Source organism: Urocitellus parryii, chromosome 3 (assembly GCF_045843805.1).
Source record: "Urocitellus parryii isolate mUroPar1 chromosome 3, mUroPar1.hap1, whole genome shotgun sequence".
Classification (NCBI taxonomy): domain Eukaryota; kingdom Metazoa; phylum Chordata; class Mammalia; order Rodentia; family Sciuridae; genus Urocitellus; species Urocitellus parryii.
In genome coordinates this window covers 86023315-86040567 of record NC_135533.1, presented here as the reverse complement: position 1 = coordinate 86040567, position 17253 = coordinate 86023315, and the positions used below count along the sequence as shown (strand labels likewise).

At 40.9% G+C, this 17253-nt stretch overlaps 1 protein-coding gene across 3 annotated transcripts in view; it reads right to left on the bottom strand.

Annotated features, from left to right (window-relative positions):
- Creb5 (cAMP responsive element binding protein 5) overlaps positions 1-17253 on the bottom strand; it is a 398582-nt gene that overhangs the window by 345376 nt on the left and 35953 nt on the right. Inside the window, exon 1 of one of the 3 annotated variants that reach the window (XM_026407469.2) lies at positions 15594-15772. The exons of the other annotated variants lie outside the window; for them this stretch is intronic. The gene's annotated coding sequence lies outside the window, so the exon portion shown is untranslated. Of the gene's footprint in view, positions 1-15593; positions 15773-17253 lie in introns of those variants that run through there. 3 annotated transcript variants of the gene reach the window in all.

The window sequence follows — 17253 nt, the reverse complement described above, 5'->3', positions numbered from 1 at the left end:
AATCTCATGGTCCCTGGAGCTCTCCTGAAGGTATAGAGGTCCTGACATCTTTAATTTAGCTTCCTGTCTGCAGAGCCTACTGACATTCAGGAATAAAGAGGCAATTTCTCTCCCAAATAAGACCTAGAGAGGACGGGATTAATGGATCTACTCTAAGAGTCCAGCCTATTCCAGCCACATCATATACTATTGTAATCATTGTATCACATTTCTCAAAACATACAGAACCTACCTCAAAAAAAAAAAAAACTGCATATGCAGAGTATTTAGCAAACTAGCCAACACTTACTCATTACTCTATAATACTTATTCATTTCACCGGGCCTATACTTCAAAATTATATAGCTGTGTCTTACAGAAGCCTGCATAATAGTATTTTCAAAAAGTAAAACACTCTTTTCTGTATAATAATTTGAAACAAAAGTGCATATGGCATGGATCACTGTATGTGAACAAAGTTAGATAATCTACATGAAATGGGAAAATTCCTAGAAAACTACAAACTACCAAAGACTCAGGAAAAATATTTAAAAGTTGAATAAGTCTATAACAACTAGTTTGAATTAGTCTCACACACACACAAACACACACACACACACACACACACACACTTCCCAACAAAGAATAGCTCAGGCCAAGACACTGGTCTAGCATTCATGCTGAATGCTACCAAACATTTCAAGGAGAATTAACACAAATAATTCACAAACTCTTCTAAAAAATCAAAAGGGGAGAACATTTCCCAACTTATTTTATGAAGCTATCAGTGCCCAGATAACAAAGCCAAGAACATCACACAAATATTGTGACAACACACCAGTATTTGTTTTGAATAAAGACACAAAAATTTCAACAAAATACTAGCAACCCATATCCAAAACATAAAAAGGAATTTAGAGCATGATTAAGTAGGACTGATCCCAGGAATACAAAGTTGGTTTAACATCTGAAAATCAATCAATAAATAAGTTATACCACATTATATAAAAGGGCACCAAAAAACACATCATGAACTCCTTAGACACAGAAAATACACTGACAAAATCCAATAGCCTTTCATTATAAATCACTCAAAAAACTAGGAATACAAGGGAATTTCCTCCAACTGATGAAAGCATCTACAAAACACCAAAACAAAACCTACAGCTAACAACTTATAGTAAAAAACTATATGCTTTACCCCTGGGATCAGCAACCAAAAAAAATACCAATCCACATTGTTTCTATGTCAGCAGAGGTTTTAGCCAGGGCAATTCAACAAGAATAAAAAAATAAATTAAAGATTTTCAGATTGTCAAGGATCAAGTAAAATTATCTCTATTCACAGATGACAGAATCCTATAAATGTAAGAAATATTAAGGAATCAACCAATGAAAAAGAGAAACTATTAGGACTAATAGTGTTCAGTAGCTTTGTGGATTACAAGTTAATCTACAAAATTCAACTACTTCCTGAGACTAGTAAATGAAATTAAGAAAATAATTTCATTTGTGATAAGCATCAAAATAATAAAATACTTGCGCCCAATATTAACAAAAAAGTACGTATATTGTATCCTGAACAAAAAAAACATTCAAAGAAATTAAAGAATACCTAAATACATGCCAAGACATTGACAAATTGGAAGACTTAATAATGTTAAAATGGCAATACTTCCCCAATTGATTTACAGATTCATTGTAATCCCAATCAAAATCTCATCTGTTCTTTTTGCAGAAGTTAGCAAGCTGCTCCTGAAATTCATATGGAAATGCAAGGACCCAGAATAGCCAAAACAATCTTAATAAAGAATAAAGTTGGAGGAATCACCTTCTCTGCTTTCAAAACTCACTCTAAAGCAATAGTAATCAAGACAGTGCAATACTGGCTACTGGTGTAGGACAGAGCTCCTGGAATAGAATTAAGAGTCCAGAAACAAACCATTGCATTTATCAACAGTTGATTTTCAAGAAAGATGCCAAGATCATTCAATTGAGGGGGAAAAGGATCTTTATAGCAAATAGTGCCTGGACAACTGGATAGCCAGTAAAATAATACAGTGGGATCTCTACTTCACAACATACACAAAAATCAACCTAAAGTCAAACACAGAAATAAATACAAGAAGTAAAACTATAGAACTAGAAGAAATCATAAGCATAAATCTTTATGACCCTGGGTTGGGCAATAAATTCTTAGATGTAACATCAAAAATACCAGCTATAAAGGAAAACATAGCTAAACTGAATTTATTAAAGCCTTTGTTTTTCAAAGAGAGCCATCAGGAAAGTGAAAAGACTATCCACAGAATGGGAGAAGGTATTTGCAAAACATATCTGATAAGGGTCTAGTATATAGAATATATAAAGAACTCTTGGCATTCATCAAAGAAAAAGAAAAAATAGGGATATATTATTCAAATAGACATTTTTCTAAAGAAGACATGCAAATGATCAATAAGCACGTAAGATGTTCAACATCTTGAGTTATTAGGAAAATGCAAACCAAAAGCACAGTGAGAGACCAAGTTCAACAGAATTACCAGATGACTTCGCAATTCTTATCCTGGTAATACACCAGAAAGAATCTAAAACACAGATCCACACAAAAACCTGTTAACTTGTATATGAATATTCATGGCAGCATTATTCATAATAATAAAAAGTAGAAATAACCCAAATGCCCATCAACTAATGAGTGGATTAACAAAATGTGGTATAAACATACACTTGCACATTATTCAGCTATAACAAGGATGAAATAATAAGACATGCTACCATGTGGATGAACCTTGAAAATATTATGCTAAATAAAAGAACAAAAAGGGCTACAGTGGTAGAGCGCTTGCCTAGCATCTGTGAGTATATAAATAAGTAAAATAAAGGTCCATTGACAACTTAAAAAAATATTTAAAAAAAGAACAAAGACACAAAAGGCCACATATTATGTGATCCCATAACTATGACCAACAGGCTCTTACGTGATCCCAGTGACATGAAATCTCCAGAATGAGAAAATCCACAATGGCAGAAAGTAGATTAATGATTGCTACTGATTATCAGGAAAGAAATAACAGAGCCATGAAAATGTTCTAACATTAGATAGTGGTGATAGTTGCCCAATTCTAAGTCTATACTAAAAGAATTATATACCCTAAAAGGGGGAGTTCATGGTATATGAATCATATCTTAATAAAGCTGATATCTCCATTGGTAGATATGTAGATATACCTACAAGCTGGTTTCCTAAATTTTACCCCATTTTGAAAAAAAATGGTAGCGGGTTTACATGTTAAATTCTCTAAGGCTATAAAGCCCATCTCTTCTGAAACAAAATCAGGACACATTCCAACATGGGAGTTTTCCACTTTTTCATTTATTTAAATTACAGAGTCTACACACCCAATCACATTCATTAAGCTATTTTACAAACCATCTGTTAGGAAAGTATTATGAGGACATGAAATTGTAGCTGTCACAGAAAATCCTAGAGGTATGGCCTCACATACGTCAGCCATCAGTTCACATCAAACATACATATTTCATTACTCAAAAAAATCACACCCTCATTTCTAGACTCTAGTCATGATGAGTTAATGGAAAATTGTAACTACCAATAGGCTCTTATGCAGGAAAATAACTCTCATCCATGTTCTCCTTAGAGTGTCATCGTGTAACAAGCACAAATGCTAGAAAAAAATACCCTCCAAAATGCAGGAAGCAGAAACCCTCACTTTGCAGTTGTATGTGTAATAGGGACATATTACATGCACCATGAACATTTATTTGCTGAACACAGCTCATGAGGATCTTTGGCTCATGGAACCCTAAGTCTTTCTTCTTGTTTTTCTTTGTACAATGTCTTCTATGATTAGAATTGTGCTAACACTGAGGATTTTTAGAGGGTCTACATCTCTTTGATACCCTCTCCTTTCTTCTTTTTCTGTGGCTCCTCCCCCTCCCAATGCTGCCCCCACCACCTCCCACACATGGACAATGGTATAGCCTCTCAACTCTACTCCTCTTAAATCTGTCCCCTTTTCTCAATGACTACCAACAGGCTCTTATGTGATCGCAGTGACATGAAATCTCCAGAATGAGCAAATCCACAGAGACAGAAAGTGGATTAAGCCACCCTCAGTTTAGCTGCATTCTAGAGCAGCTCCCCATATGGAGAGCTGTGGGGAGCTGCTCCCCCCTGCTCTGGATGACCACACCTTCCAGTTCTGAAGCAGGAGGCTCAGACCAATCACTACATTTCACAGTGACTTGGGCATTGTCCCAGCTCAGATAGCCAGGTGGGTCTTCAGGTGTAGGCGTACCACTGGGGTTCACTTACTCTTACCTGCTCCCCTTCTGCCCTTTTATGGATAGAACTTGTTAAGAACAGTGTCCCCCCAGATAAAAGCTCACTTCCGAATGTGCTTCCCTCTCTCTCTTGTCAGCCTCTCATGACCTTCTCTTGCTCTCCCTTTTGGAGAGAGCCAAGGAAAGCCGTCCTGAAGCTTTTGTAAAGGTAAATTGTGTCTGCGTTTTATTCTGTGTCATCATGTAATTCTTTCCAAACGACAGGGCAGCAGAGAGCCCACCTTTAGGAAGCACTTACTGTGACAAACAGATTTCACTTCATCTGGGCCACAACCCTATCAGGAGAGTATGGTCATTATTCTTTGTAAAACAAGGAAATCAAGATTCAGTCAGGCAAAGTCCTGGTCCTCTAGACCTGAGTGTTGGGTCTGCAGGACTCCAAGACATTCACCATCCAACCATCTTATACCTGGTCCTGCCACAGGGCCTCCAGGGCTTCCACAGGGACACTGATGACACTCAAAGCTGGCCATGGATTTCACCACCACCCCCACCTGCCATCCTTCATTGTCCTCTCAGGTAAAGTGTGAAATCTCTGACAAGGTCCTTCCTCACGATGCCCTGAACCCTCCAGTCTTATGTATTGCCAGTTCCTTTGTCTTTTAGAAAACATCTCAGCTGTCACCATCTTGATAAGACATCTCACCTGAAAAATGAGTTAGGAGCCCCTCTCTTGGCTTCCCATGACGCTTTCTCCTCCCCCCTGAAAGTCCTTAGAAGGCAACACTTCATATAATCAGAATTAAAAGGACAGGTTCACTTCCAGCTCTGCCGTTTGCCAGGCATGTGCATGTACTGCACCTCTTGGTACCTCCGTTTCCTCATCTGTAATGTAAGGGAAATGATGCTACCAATGTGAGCTTTGTTGGGCTTCTCTGAAGTTTAAATAAAAGTAACGCATGTGAAGCAATCACTTACGATAAGCCTGTTTATAGATAAATATTTTCCATTACCTTCTCTCTTGACTTCTTTCTAATTTCTGTCTCTACTCTTCCTACAAAATTTCATTTCCTGCTTCTAAACTTAATTCTATTGATATGATTTTCTTACATTTGTGAAACATGTAATTCTTTCCAAAACTCCTCTTCCTCAAAGCAATTCTGTGAAGCAGGCAAGACAAACCATGGTCTAGAGAGACCAGATGTCACCTGATTACAGTGGGCCACTGAAATTTGCAGGCAATGAGGTTTGTGTGAGCAACGGCAATGGAAGATGCCATCGCAGGGACAGGAACTGGGGTGGCATGAAAAGCATTGGTTTCAAAGTCCTATCGGGCACCTATTTACTTCTCTGAGCCTCATTATCCTCATCTGTAAAAAGGGAGTAATGACCACCTTGAGAGTAGCAAGGATTAAATGAGATAATATATACATTTAGATAGCATGTGTTCAGTGTAGTGAATATACTAAGTACCTAGTAAACATGAATGCATGACAACAGGCCCCCTAAGAATAATGTCACTGAGCTGGCACAAACCCAGACACATTAAACCACATGTTTCCCACTGTTCATCCCACCATCCCATCAGCACACCCAGGTCATGTTCTCAATAGAACATGCCAATCAGCCCATCCAGAAATGTGTACCCATGCCTGCCCTCTGCCTCCCTTGGAAGAAAACAGAGGGAAGGGGGTGTGGGGGAGGGGGAAATAGAGAAGGGGATTTAAAGCAACCCTTAATGATAAGATTCCAGAGCCTAAAGCCACCCCTTGAGCCCTGGGACCTAATGAAGAAAGACCAGCACTACATGTCTCTGATCCTACAGCTAGTCTCACTTTTCTTGCAGGGAGGGGATTTCTACAATAGGAAAAAAGGCCCCTTTGCCTAGGTCTTATCCTCAGTGCTCTCCCACTCTGCCAAAGCAGGAGAAAGGACTGTCAGCATGCAAACACAAGCTCTGTCTGCTGAGACAGGAACCCTGGATAACCGAACAAAGGGCGAGAGGCGTGGGATGAGCAGCAGCGGCTGAATGCCAGCTGGGAGGATGCACATCCCTCGCTGAGAACGTGACGGCCACGAGGCGCTCATGTTGACTTTTCCCAGAGGATGAGAACGGGGCCCAGTTCCACTGGGGCGTTAATGTGGAGGGTGTGGGGCGAGGAGCAGAGCTCTGACGGCTGCATTCCGTCTTGGCAGGGAGAGTGACAGGGTGTGGGTGTCCTGTCATCAGATCTGCACGACATCGACCCGGCCCATTACATCAGCAACCATCACATCCCTCAGGGAGCAATGATGGCTGAGCCCAAGAGGGTCAGCACAGCCCACAGCAAGGCTTTCAGAGCCAATGCTTCTCCCCTTCACTATTCTTCCTCGGAGAATGGCCACTCCCATGGCCCACTGCATCTCAGGCACCACCTAGGTATTTAATTTATATTCGTGCATTTAATTCCCACAACATCCCTTCCCCTTCCAAGAATGCAATCTCATCCATATTTTACTGGTGACTTAAGTTGGGCTCAGAGAAGTGAAGTCATTGGCCATGATCACACAGTTAGTTTGCAAGACTGGGATTCAAACCCAGGTCTGTCTGAAACAATAGCCCATGTTTCATTTCACCAAACCACATGGCCTGTAGAGAAACCCCAAAATCCCTGTATGGACGCAGTCTTTTCCTACCCATGAAGGTATCAGATTCATGTCAACTGATACCTTCCTACCATTCCTACTGCAACCCTCCCAATTCGCTTACTCAACATATATTCACTACATTGTCAAATATCTTGCTAAACACTGGAAGATATAATATATATAAGACACAGCCTCAGGCCTTCCCACAAGACCCCAAACCAAGCCTGTCTCCAACTCTAGGATTCTGCTCCAGGTTTCTATCTTGGTACCTATTCCTGATTATCCATTCTAGTCACCCAATCAGTCAGACAGATCCCAATTAGGGGTGCTAGGGTCATGCTGTGTTTTTCTAACTCCCTTTCCAGACCTGGAGTCTTACCCTGTGGCAAGAAATCTGATGGGAAATTACCCATCCCCTTCACTCTCCACCCCCCACATTGAACATTCAGTGCATTTTGCTGGACAGGACTGTGACCATTAAGACCACAGTACCAAGGTAAACCTTTACTCTAACAGGCTGCCTTGAGATTCTGTTCTGAGGCTGGAGGCAAACCTAGCTCTAAGCCCACCACCCACCAGCCCTACCTCTGCAAGTGGCAAGGTCAAAATGAGCTGAGTCCCAGGAGAAAACAGAAATGGCTCCTCTGTTTCTCTGAAAGCCAGTCTTTTACAAACTTTTCCTAATGAATTTTATATATCCAAGCCTATCGATTTAACATCTAATCCCTGGCATTGTTCACTGTCAGAAATATTAAGTTCATTTCTTTCCTTTTTTTATATAGCATCTCCACAAATTTAAAAACAGATGTTCAAATTATTTTGGCAGAAGACAGATAGATGAGAGGTACTTTTAGATCAGCAACACCCTAGATCCACAAATGTGTATTTACTGCCTGCCACAAGGGAAGACCTTGTCCCTATGTTTATTTAGATATTTAACATATACAATAGATTTAGGTCCCTGAGATTAGCAGATGAGTCCAAAAATCTACCAATGGCAAAATTCACAATTTCAATGAAAGCTTTACTTAGCAGCGATTATTCGAACTATAGCCAGACCAGCTATAGTTCTGCCTGGGTTGCGTGTAGCTTGAATGTCCTTCAAGAGTCCTTTCTGATTGAGGCTTGGTATGCAGGGTGGTGCTTGCTCCTGGACAGTGGTAGAACTTTTGTAAGATGGAGCCTAATGGGAGGCCCTTAGGTCACTGGGGCCTTGCCCTTGGAAGGGGTTGTGGGACCCAGTCTCTCTCTCTGCTCCTGATTTGCTTGCTCCCAAATGCATGCCCACCATTGCTAGCTGCCATGATGTGACACATCAAAGAACTGGGCTGACACCAGTGCCATGCCCTTTCACATCCAAAACTGTGGGCTAAATAATTCTCTTCTTCATAAGTAGCCTGTGTCAAGTATTTCATTATAGTAATGAAAAATTGACTAATACAAGCATCTAAGCACAGATCTGTAACATTAAGGCAAGAATAGAACAGGGGAGGTCTGTCCATATGCCCCATGTACAAAGGCACATGAAACACCCATATTTAAAGAAGATCTGCTTACCTGCTTTTGTGCTAAAGGGACTCGATCTTTAAAGAGGTTTTTCCATTTACCTAAGAACTCCACAAAGACCTTGGAACTACACCCAATTAGGGCTCCCTTCTGGAGAGAATGATTGTGTTTTTTAAAAAGTCCTTTAAAAAAGCCTTTTGGCTGGGGCATTAGTGCCCTCTGAGCAGGCAGTCCATCACCATGAACCCCCCTCAGCTAAGAACCATTGTCACAGGCTGCCAATGACCAAGCCGTAAGGAGGAACAAGCCCATTCAAAACAGCACAAGACAGATTTGTTTTCCAAAAGCAAAGGAAACAAACTAGGAGACAATTCTCCAAAGACTGAACATTCACAACCAGCAAATGCCTGCTGGAAATTTATATGCCACGAGTGTAAAAGCAGTGAAATTCGATAATCTCAAAGCCACAGATTTGTAACTTGCACTTATGTAAATATTTATGGATTCTTTGGGGGGAAAAATCAATCCTCTCAGCCTTTCTCTTTAGTACATGCTTTAGAGGGAACATTTTTTTTTTCTTCTTGAGATGAGGATGTAAACTCTAGCTATAGCTTAGGAAAATTAAGTCAGCAGCCTGCCGAAGAATGATCTAGAGTCCGTGTATGATTTCACTCTAACAGATTATAGTGCTTTATCTTCCCCAACACCAGTGAGAGCACAGGGAAAATGGGGTGGTCTCCTCTGTGGCCTGGCCTTGGTGAGACTAAAGGAGTTAGAGTTGGCCAGGTCAGCAACACCCTTTATCATAAGAAAAAAGGAGAAACAGAGGTACCAGTCTCCATCATCATGGAGGAGTATAAATTGCACATGGCTCCCACCTGTAACAGACATATGTGCACACCTTCAGCCTGATCATCTTGCCAAAGCCCTGACAGTAGGCTGCTAACAATCCCCCTTCCTGGCTGCTCATCTAGCCAATCCCTCCTTCACATTGTGCCCAAGGTGATCTTCTTAAAATCCTGGTGTTGCTATTTTACCTCCCTCTCAGTCCCCATCTGAGGCATTAAAGCCCCAAAGCATACTCTTCACTACTTAGCAGGAAAGTCAAGGCACTCTGTAATGCAGCTCAGCCTTCTATCCCCTGCCAGGCTGCAATGCACATTCCTACATACCTGGCATCCTGATTCTTTTGCCACAATTTCAATGAAAGCTTTACTTAGCAGCGATTGTTCTGACTATAGCCCACCACACACCTTTGGCATTTAATTTACAAATCGTATTTTTCTTTTACTAGTCAGCAGTGCCCTTTCTCCCTTCTATATTTATTAAAATCTTGTTACTTCAAGACTTGATTCAAATGCTACCAAAAGGAAATTTCTGATCCCCTCTTCCCACCTGTTGTTCCACTCCCAAATCACAATGCGCTTTTCTGTGTGTCTGGCTCTGGTAAGTAATATGCTCTTTCTACCTCGCCCATCTCACAGGTCCTGGAATTTAGCCCAGAAGGTTCTATGTGTTAAACATTGTAAAATGTGCCTGGGAATTGACATATATATACTGCTAAGTGAACTATTTCAATGCCTCAAGAGCAAGCCTTGGCTGAGTACTTGAAGCAGGTTTTATGTGTGACTTTAGCCTCATCCTGCTTCTTTTGTCAAATGCCATTCTGAAAACCTCTGCTCACTATGTGACTGAAAGAACTGAAGTTGGTAGGGGTCCTGTCTTAATGTACCTTGGGGAGATGGTCAGATCCCAGTCTGCAGTTACAGGGGAAGTGCCATTTGAGGACAAGTGAGATGGCATGCTGAGGTCATTGTAAGTTCACCACTTTGGTATCCCTGTGGAAGTGGGGACAACTACACTCTGTCCTCCATGGCTCAGCAGCCCCAGGTCAAAACGTATTCCATTATAATAAGTGTTATGGTTTGGATATGCGGTGTCCCCCAAAAGCTCATGTGTGAGGCAAAGCAAGAAGGTTTAGAGGAGAAATGATCAGGTTATGAGAGTCTAAACCTGATTAGTGAATTAATCCTCTGATGGGATTAACTAAGAGGTAACTAAAGATGGGTAAGGTGTGGCTAGAGAAGTTGGGTGTATGGGGCCGTGACTTGGGGGTATATATTTTGTATCTGGAGAGTGGTGGGTGTCTCTCTCTGTTTTCTGATCATCATGTGAGCTGCTTCCCTCCACCATACTTCCTATCATGTTGTTCTGCCTCACCTTGAACCCTGAGGAATAGAGCCCGCTGCCTACTGACTGAGACCTTTGAAACTGTGAGCCCCAAGAAACTTTCCCTCCCCTAGAATTGTTCTGGTTGAGTCTTTTAGTCACAGCAGTGAAAAAGCTGACTAAAACAATAAGCCAGGTCTCCCAAGTTACAAAGATCCCTTGGAGGTGGCACATCAACTTATTCATATATGAAATGCCATTTGCATAATGGTACTACAGTTCTTTGGAAAGACACTATATGTGCTTACAGCATCCCTGGGAATAATGTGCATCCCAGTGGGATCTGGTGCCCTGGGACAAGGGCATTCCTTAGCTCCAATAGCTGTCTCCACCCACAAACAAGCACAGTGGAAGGGAAGCGAAGGCGGAAGCAAAGGTAGATCCCATCATGACATAACTGGCCATCTGTCCCAGTATCTATGGTGTCCACAGTTACTCTAAGGTAGCACTAGGGGACAAACTGGCCACCAAGGAGGAGAGGAAATTTGGAAAAGAGAAGTCCTGGGAGAACAGGAGTGCTGGCAGCATGGAGGAGCGGCAGGGAGTCAGCCTCTGCCCACTGTCACCACAGGGTCCCTGGAGCTCATATTCAGGCCAATCTGACACCCAGTGACCATGCTTGGGTCATTTTAATGACAGCTGCCACTAATTTTAAAGGAGGATGTGCTGGAGGGAAACACATTAAGAGAGAGGAAGCTTAACAGGAATAAGAGAGGAGAGTCTCTTTCAAAGAACAATTGACTCAAGATCTGATCCATTTTCAGCAAGGAGGTTTATAAAACCCCTTTGGCCCCAATAAGACAGAGCAGAAAACATTTTAATACACAGAGATTTTCTTTTGTTTTATCACAACTGCACTGGAGGAATCACACCTCTGGCAATTCCATTGGAGATGTTCAATGTCACCAGCCATAACTAGAGCATCTGAAGTCTAAGGCACAGCAGGCCCAAATCTGAGGGCATGTGCAAAGCGGTTGGGGTGCTTCATTTTTTAGCATGACTGCAAGGTACTATGGGCATTCAGTGGGTGAGACCCAGGGATGCCAATTATCTTGTCATAGACAATACACTCCCACTCAACAGATACTTGTCCAACATCCACCCACCAACTCTCAACTGCCATTCATTCATGTAGGAGAAAAATTACATGAGAAGCTAACTCAATGTTATATGTATAAATTAAAACACATTTTGCATGATTTTAATATGCGCTGAAATATTTAGAAATGCAACTTGGAAATTAAGAGAAGATTACATTTGGTTTTATTTGGAACTTTCCTGAGAGTCGTTCATAATTTGGGAAAGTTAGAGTTGCTGACACAAGGCATCCATATGGGACTACACATTTGTAACTGCCAACTTCCCATATTCATGGGGTGATCTTCAACTAAAATACAATAACTTCATCCTTCATTTACTCTTCCAACATAGTAGTACCCAGCATTTGTAAACTGAAATACAGTTATTCCCCCTTATCTTTGATTTTTCTTTCCACAGTTTTGGTTACCCACAGTTAACCAAGGTCTGAAAATGTTCAATGAAAAATTCTAGAAGTCAATAATTCATTAAATTTTAAATCATGAATCATTCTGGGTAGCACAATGAAATCTCTTGATATCCACTGTATCCTTTGTGGGATGTGAATTATACTCTCTGTTTAGTCCATCCACGCTGTATACACTACCCTCCTGTTAATCACTTACAGCCATTCTGGTCGTCAGGTCGACTCTCACAGTATCTCAGTGCTTGTGTTCAAGAAACCCTTGTGTTCAAAGAGGCCTAGGGGTGATGTGAGCTCATGCCTGGGACCCTTCCTATCCTTGGTTGGTTCCAGAACCCTGCTCTCACCTTCACTCAAGTACTTTTGGCTAAACAATTTTTACTGTGCTGTTTCTTTTCAGAATTCTGACTGATATGCATTCAGTATTCCTCAATATATACAGAGGATTGGTTTTAGGAGCCTCTATAGATATGCTCAAGTCCCTTATGTAAAATGGTGCAATATTTGCATGGAAGCTATGCACTTCCTCTCAGATACTTGAAATCATCTCTAGATTTCTTACTGTACTTATACAATGTAAATCATGTATAAATTGTTGTTTGCCATATCATTTAGAGGAGAATGAGGAGGGAAAAAATATCCATATGTGTTTGGTACAGATGCAAATTTTTTCCAAAATATTTTCTATCTGCAGTTGATGCATCCAGCCTTCTGTACCTACCTGCAGACACAGAACTGGTAGATACAGAAGGCTGACTGAATACATCATTTTATTTAAATTACATTCCTTTTATTTCTTTATTATATTTAGGGCTTCTTTCAATTATGTGTGTAGGATAGTATTTCAATCTATAAAATTCGTTACAAAATCATAACCATTTTTTATCAACTATTTGTCATAAAGAAGGCTCATTTAAATCTGATGAGGCCAGGGAACAGGAAGACCTAGTTTGAGAAATATCACTTTGAGCCACTGTAGGCAGAGAGCTGAGGTTCTGCAGTGAGGCCAACATTCATGTCAGAATCACCTATCTGAGCTGGGCTGGGGAGGCTCAGAAGTGGACCAGCAGATGATGTGGGAGAGAACAGATTCAGGTCAGGGACTTGTTTCCCTTGCCCTTAGGAGCTGGAAACTAAGAGCAGAACCACACAGCAGGGACACCTTCCTGCCACTCAGGCTGCTGTAAATATACATGCACTATCTGTGCATAGACTTTAAAATACATCTTCTGTTTGGGAAACCCTTTGGAGCTTATTCAAGAACTTGAGTTCAGGGATCCTCAAGAAATATGACAGGGAGCCCATATTTACATCAGGTTTCCAGAACCCCAGGATGGAAACATCAAGTTAGCAACACTCTCTACAGAGGGGCACCCACATACTCTGTAGACTGACATACTCTGCATACAAAACTCTGAGCAACCTTGTCTCATCTCCACTGCATATCCACAACACATATGTAAGCATGAATGTGTGTATACACACACATATACACACACATATGCTATGCAGCACCTAGACACACCCAGATCACGCTGTTTTGAAGTTACAGCTCCACAAACGAGATTTGCCCAGGGCTAGTTTTCCAGGGGAGAGGGGAGGACACATGCATACACACACAGGCACGTTTTGGCAAAAGGACAGAGGGCATCCCAGAAAAGTGGCTAGAATCCAGATCAATTATAAAAGATTGGAACAGCCTGGACCTTACTTGTTTACACCCAAACCACAGAAAGACCTACAGCAAGCCCAACACAGCTGGTGTAACTTTGGGTCTGAGAAATGTTAAATACCAGCCACAATGTAGAATCGCCACTTTCCAATAAAGTTATTGTAATGAATACACAAATTCAGGGAGAGTTCCTATCCACCAGGGATATTGCAGACCCCACCCTCAATAAGGATGTTTACTTCTGCTTCCCTTTCTGCACCCATACTCACTCCATACTCACACCACAAACCCCTCTGAAGTTTTCCAGGTCACAGCCAGTGTTAGGAACATACCAGAAAAATCAACGTTTTTTGCCCACATCACCTTGACTGGAGGTATGAAGAGCTTGATTCACCCTGACGAACCTGGGAAACCTTACAGACCTGTAAATCATACTTGCCACATAGCAGAGGTTCTTCTGCTCCCAACTTTATAATGCCACAGGGAGACACATCCCCTGCATCATCAATGACTCCAAACACCCCATTATATCAGAAAGAAAATTACCATTTCTTTATGGCATTTGCTGATCAATGGATGGAATTGAAGAACATCCACCATGTGAAATAAGCCAGACCCAGAAAGTCAAGGGTTGAATATTTACTCTCATATTCAAAAGCTAGAGCAAAATAAGGATAAAAAGGTGGTGGGGGATGAGTGTGGTAGAGGAAGGGGAAAAGAGGAAGGACAGGACAAAGGCTGGTAGCGTGGAATTGACCCAAACTATTCTATGTACATGTACAAATATACCAAATGAAATTCACCTTTGTGTATATCTATAATGCACTCACTTTAAAAAATAACTATGAATAAATAGAAGAAAGATTAGTAAAAGAGAGGAATGAGAATAAGATGGGGGAGGGAGGGAGAGAGGAAGGGAAAGGAAAAGTATTTGAGACTAAATTCGAGTCCATGCTTGTACAATCATATGAAAATGAACCCCAATATCTTGTGTAACTATAAAATGTATGAATAAAAAAATTAATAATTTTTTTAAAAAATTTGGAGACACAGTGTTCATCTTCTCTACCCCATGTTTCTCTTTGCCTGTTCAAAATCCACATTTGAACAGAGAGGAAGTTGTGCAAAGCTGTGACGAGGTGGAGCATCTAGCCAAGAGGATACGTTATCTGCAGAAAATTATGGTTTAACATTCAGCCTTTTGAGTTGCTTAGAATACCCTTTCCTGAATCTATGCTGGGCATTTCCTAATTGCATATTTTCTCCAGCATGAGAAATTGCAAGCTTGGTAAATTATGTTCTTCAATATTTCACTTGATATACAAATCAAGAATCAGAATGGCAATTTAGAACAGCAGGTATCACGCTTTTGAACTGAGATAATGTTTAAGATTTTCTGCGCTCTTCCTTCAGTTGCTGTTTCCAGTGACATATTATATAAGGCACTCAGATACCCACTAATTGATTTAAAACCCAGCTTGCATATTATAAATACTCTTGTGCTCTTTATTATCTTGGTCCAACAGAAGGCATTTGAATCATTATTATAAATCCCAACAGGCTCCATCAAACAAATGATTTCTATTATACTGACATCGTCCTTTGGGAAGAACAGACCAAAAAAAAAAAAAGACAAAATTAAAACTTATCATCAATATCAATTTATTCTCCAAAATAACAGTTCCTCTTCTTCTCATAAGGAATGTATAATTTCATTCCTGCTGTCCAAAGGAAGTCCAGAGATTCAATCTCATCATTGACTCAACTCACCTCACAATCCAGATCTTTCAGTTCAGGCAGCCCCAAAGTCTAAGAAAATAGCAACAATGCTTGTTTTCTCTGTGAAGTGAAGGGTGCAAAGGAGACAGAGAAAGAGGCAGGAAAAAAGTTAGAGGAAAGGCTGACAGGGACTGTTTTAGGAGAAACTGATAGTTATCAACCTTGGTCAAATGATTTTAAGCAACCAATGAAGTTTTTAAAAATATATATATTTATATTTTAGTTGTAGTTGAACACAATACCTTTATTTCACTTATTTATTTTTATGTGGTGCTGAGGATTGAACCCAGTGCCTCACGCATGCCAGGCAAGCGTGCTACCACTTGAGCCATATCTCCAGCCCCCCAATGAAGTTTTTTGAAAGTTCTTCAATTTGACCTTGATGTTAGGAGTAGTCCTCTTTAAGAGGCCCCCCAGTGAGGACATCAGGTCCCTTAGAGAAGGATCCTAATACAATATTTGGCCAAACAACAATTACAGAGTTCTAGCACAAATGCTATTTATTAGTTTCCAACTATTAGAGTCAACAAAAAACACAGAAAACCTAGTTATAGATGTGAGACAAAATGTGAAGGCAGAGCAACTGAGCAGTGTGAAAGTGGCCAGGGAGTTGTCAGAAGCAGGTATGTGGGAACAGGGAGCAGGACAAGGAGATTATCCTAGGAGGTCTGAGGGCTCCATCTTAAACAATAGGATTTAAAGTCAACGAGTGTCTTAGTTCATTTTGTGTTGCTATAACAAAATAATGGCGACCAGGTACTTTACAAAGTAAAAGTTTATTTAGCTCACAGTTCTGGAGGTCCAAGGGCATGGCACCAACATTGGCTTCTGGCAAGGACCTCAAGACAGAGAGCGATCACATGGGGAGCAAGGAAGCAAGAAGGAAAGCCAAACTTTTTTTGCAAAAATCCACACCCAGGGCAAGCAATCCAGTCCTGCAAGACCTAACCACTCCACTCCATGAGACCAGCATGAATCCCTTCCCAGAGCAGTCATGAGCCAGGTGCTTTCTGGCAGGCCCATCTCTTCTTAGTCCCCTTCCTTTCAATACCATCACACGGGGGAGAAAGTTTCAACATGAGTTTGGGTGGGGACAAACCACATCTACATCTTAGCAATGAGACCCAAAAATGTAAAAAGATGATAAACAGTTTAAGCATATTATTTGAAATTGAACAGTAGCTTCCAGACTCTACCCCCCCCCCAAAAAATAAACGAACAATTTAGAAAAGATCACCTCTGATGGTGAGTGGTCACAGGAAGAGATGATTTTTAACTAAAACTTTTTTGCATGTGATGTACTTCACCCCTCTGCACACCTATGATAAGGAAGAAGAGAAGGAAAGATGAAAAGATTTGGCCAAAATGCAGAACAGGAAAATGCCATTTTAAAAGAAGATATGAGTGGTGAGAAGTGGTTCAGACCTAGTTAAGAAGAGAGTCTCCTTTTTACCAGAGTCAAGGCTAGGTGTATGAGCTGAGAATAATGCAAAAAAAAAAACCCTGAAGGAGAAGATGTCACAAGACCTATACCCCAGCCATCACCCTGCTCCTGGTGGTGTGACCATGAGAAGGACATCGAACTCCTCTGGGCCTTAGTTTCCACATTTATAAAATTAAAAAGATCACCCTAATTCACCTCCAACAACAC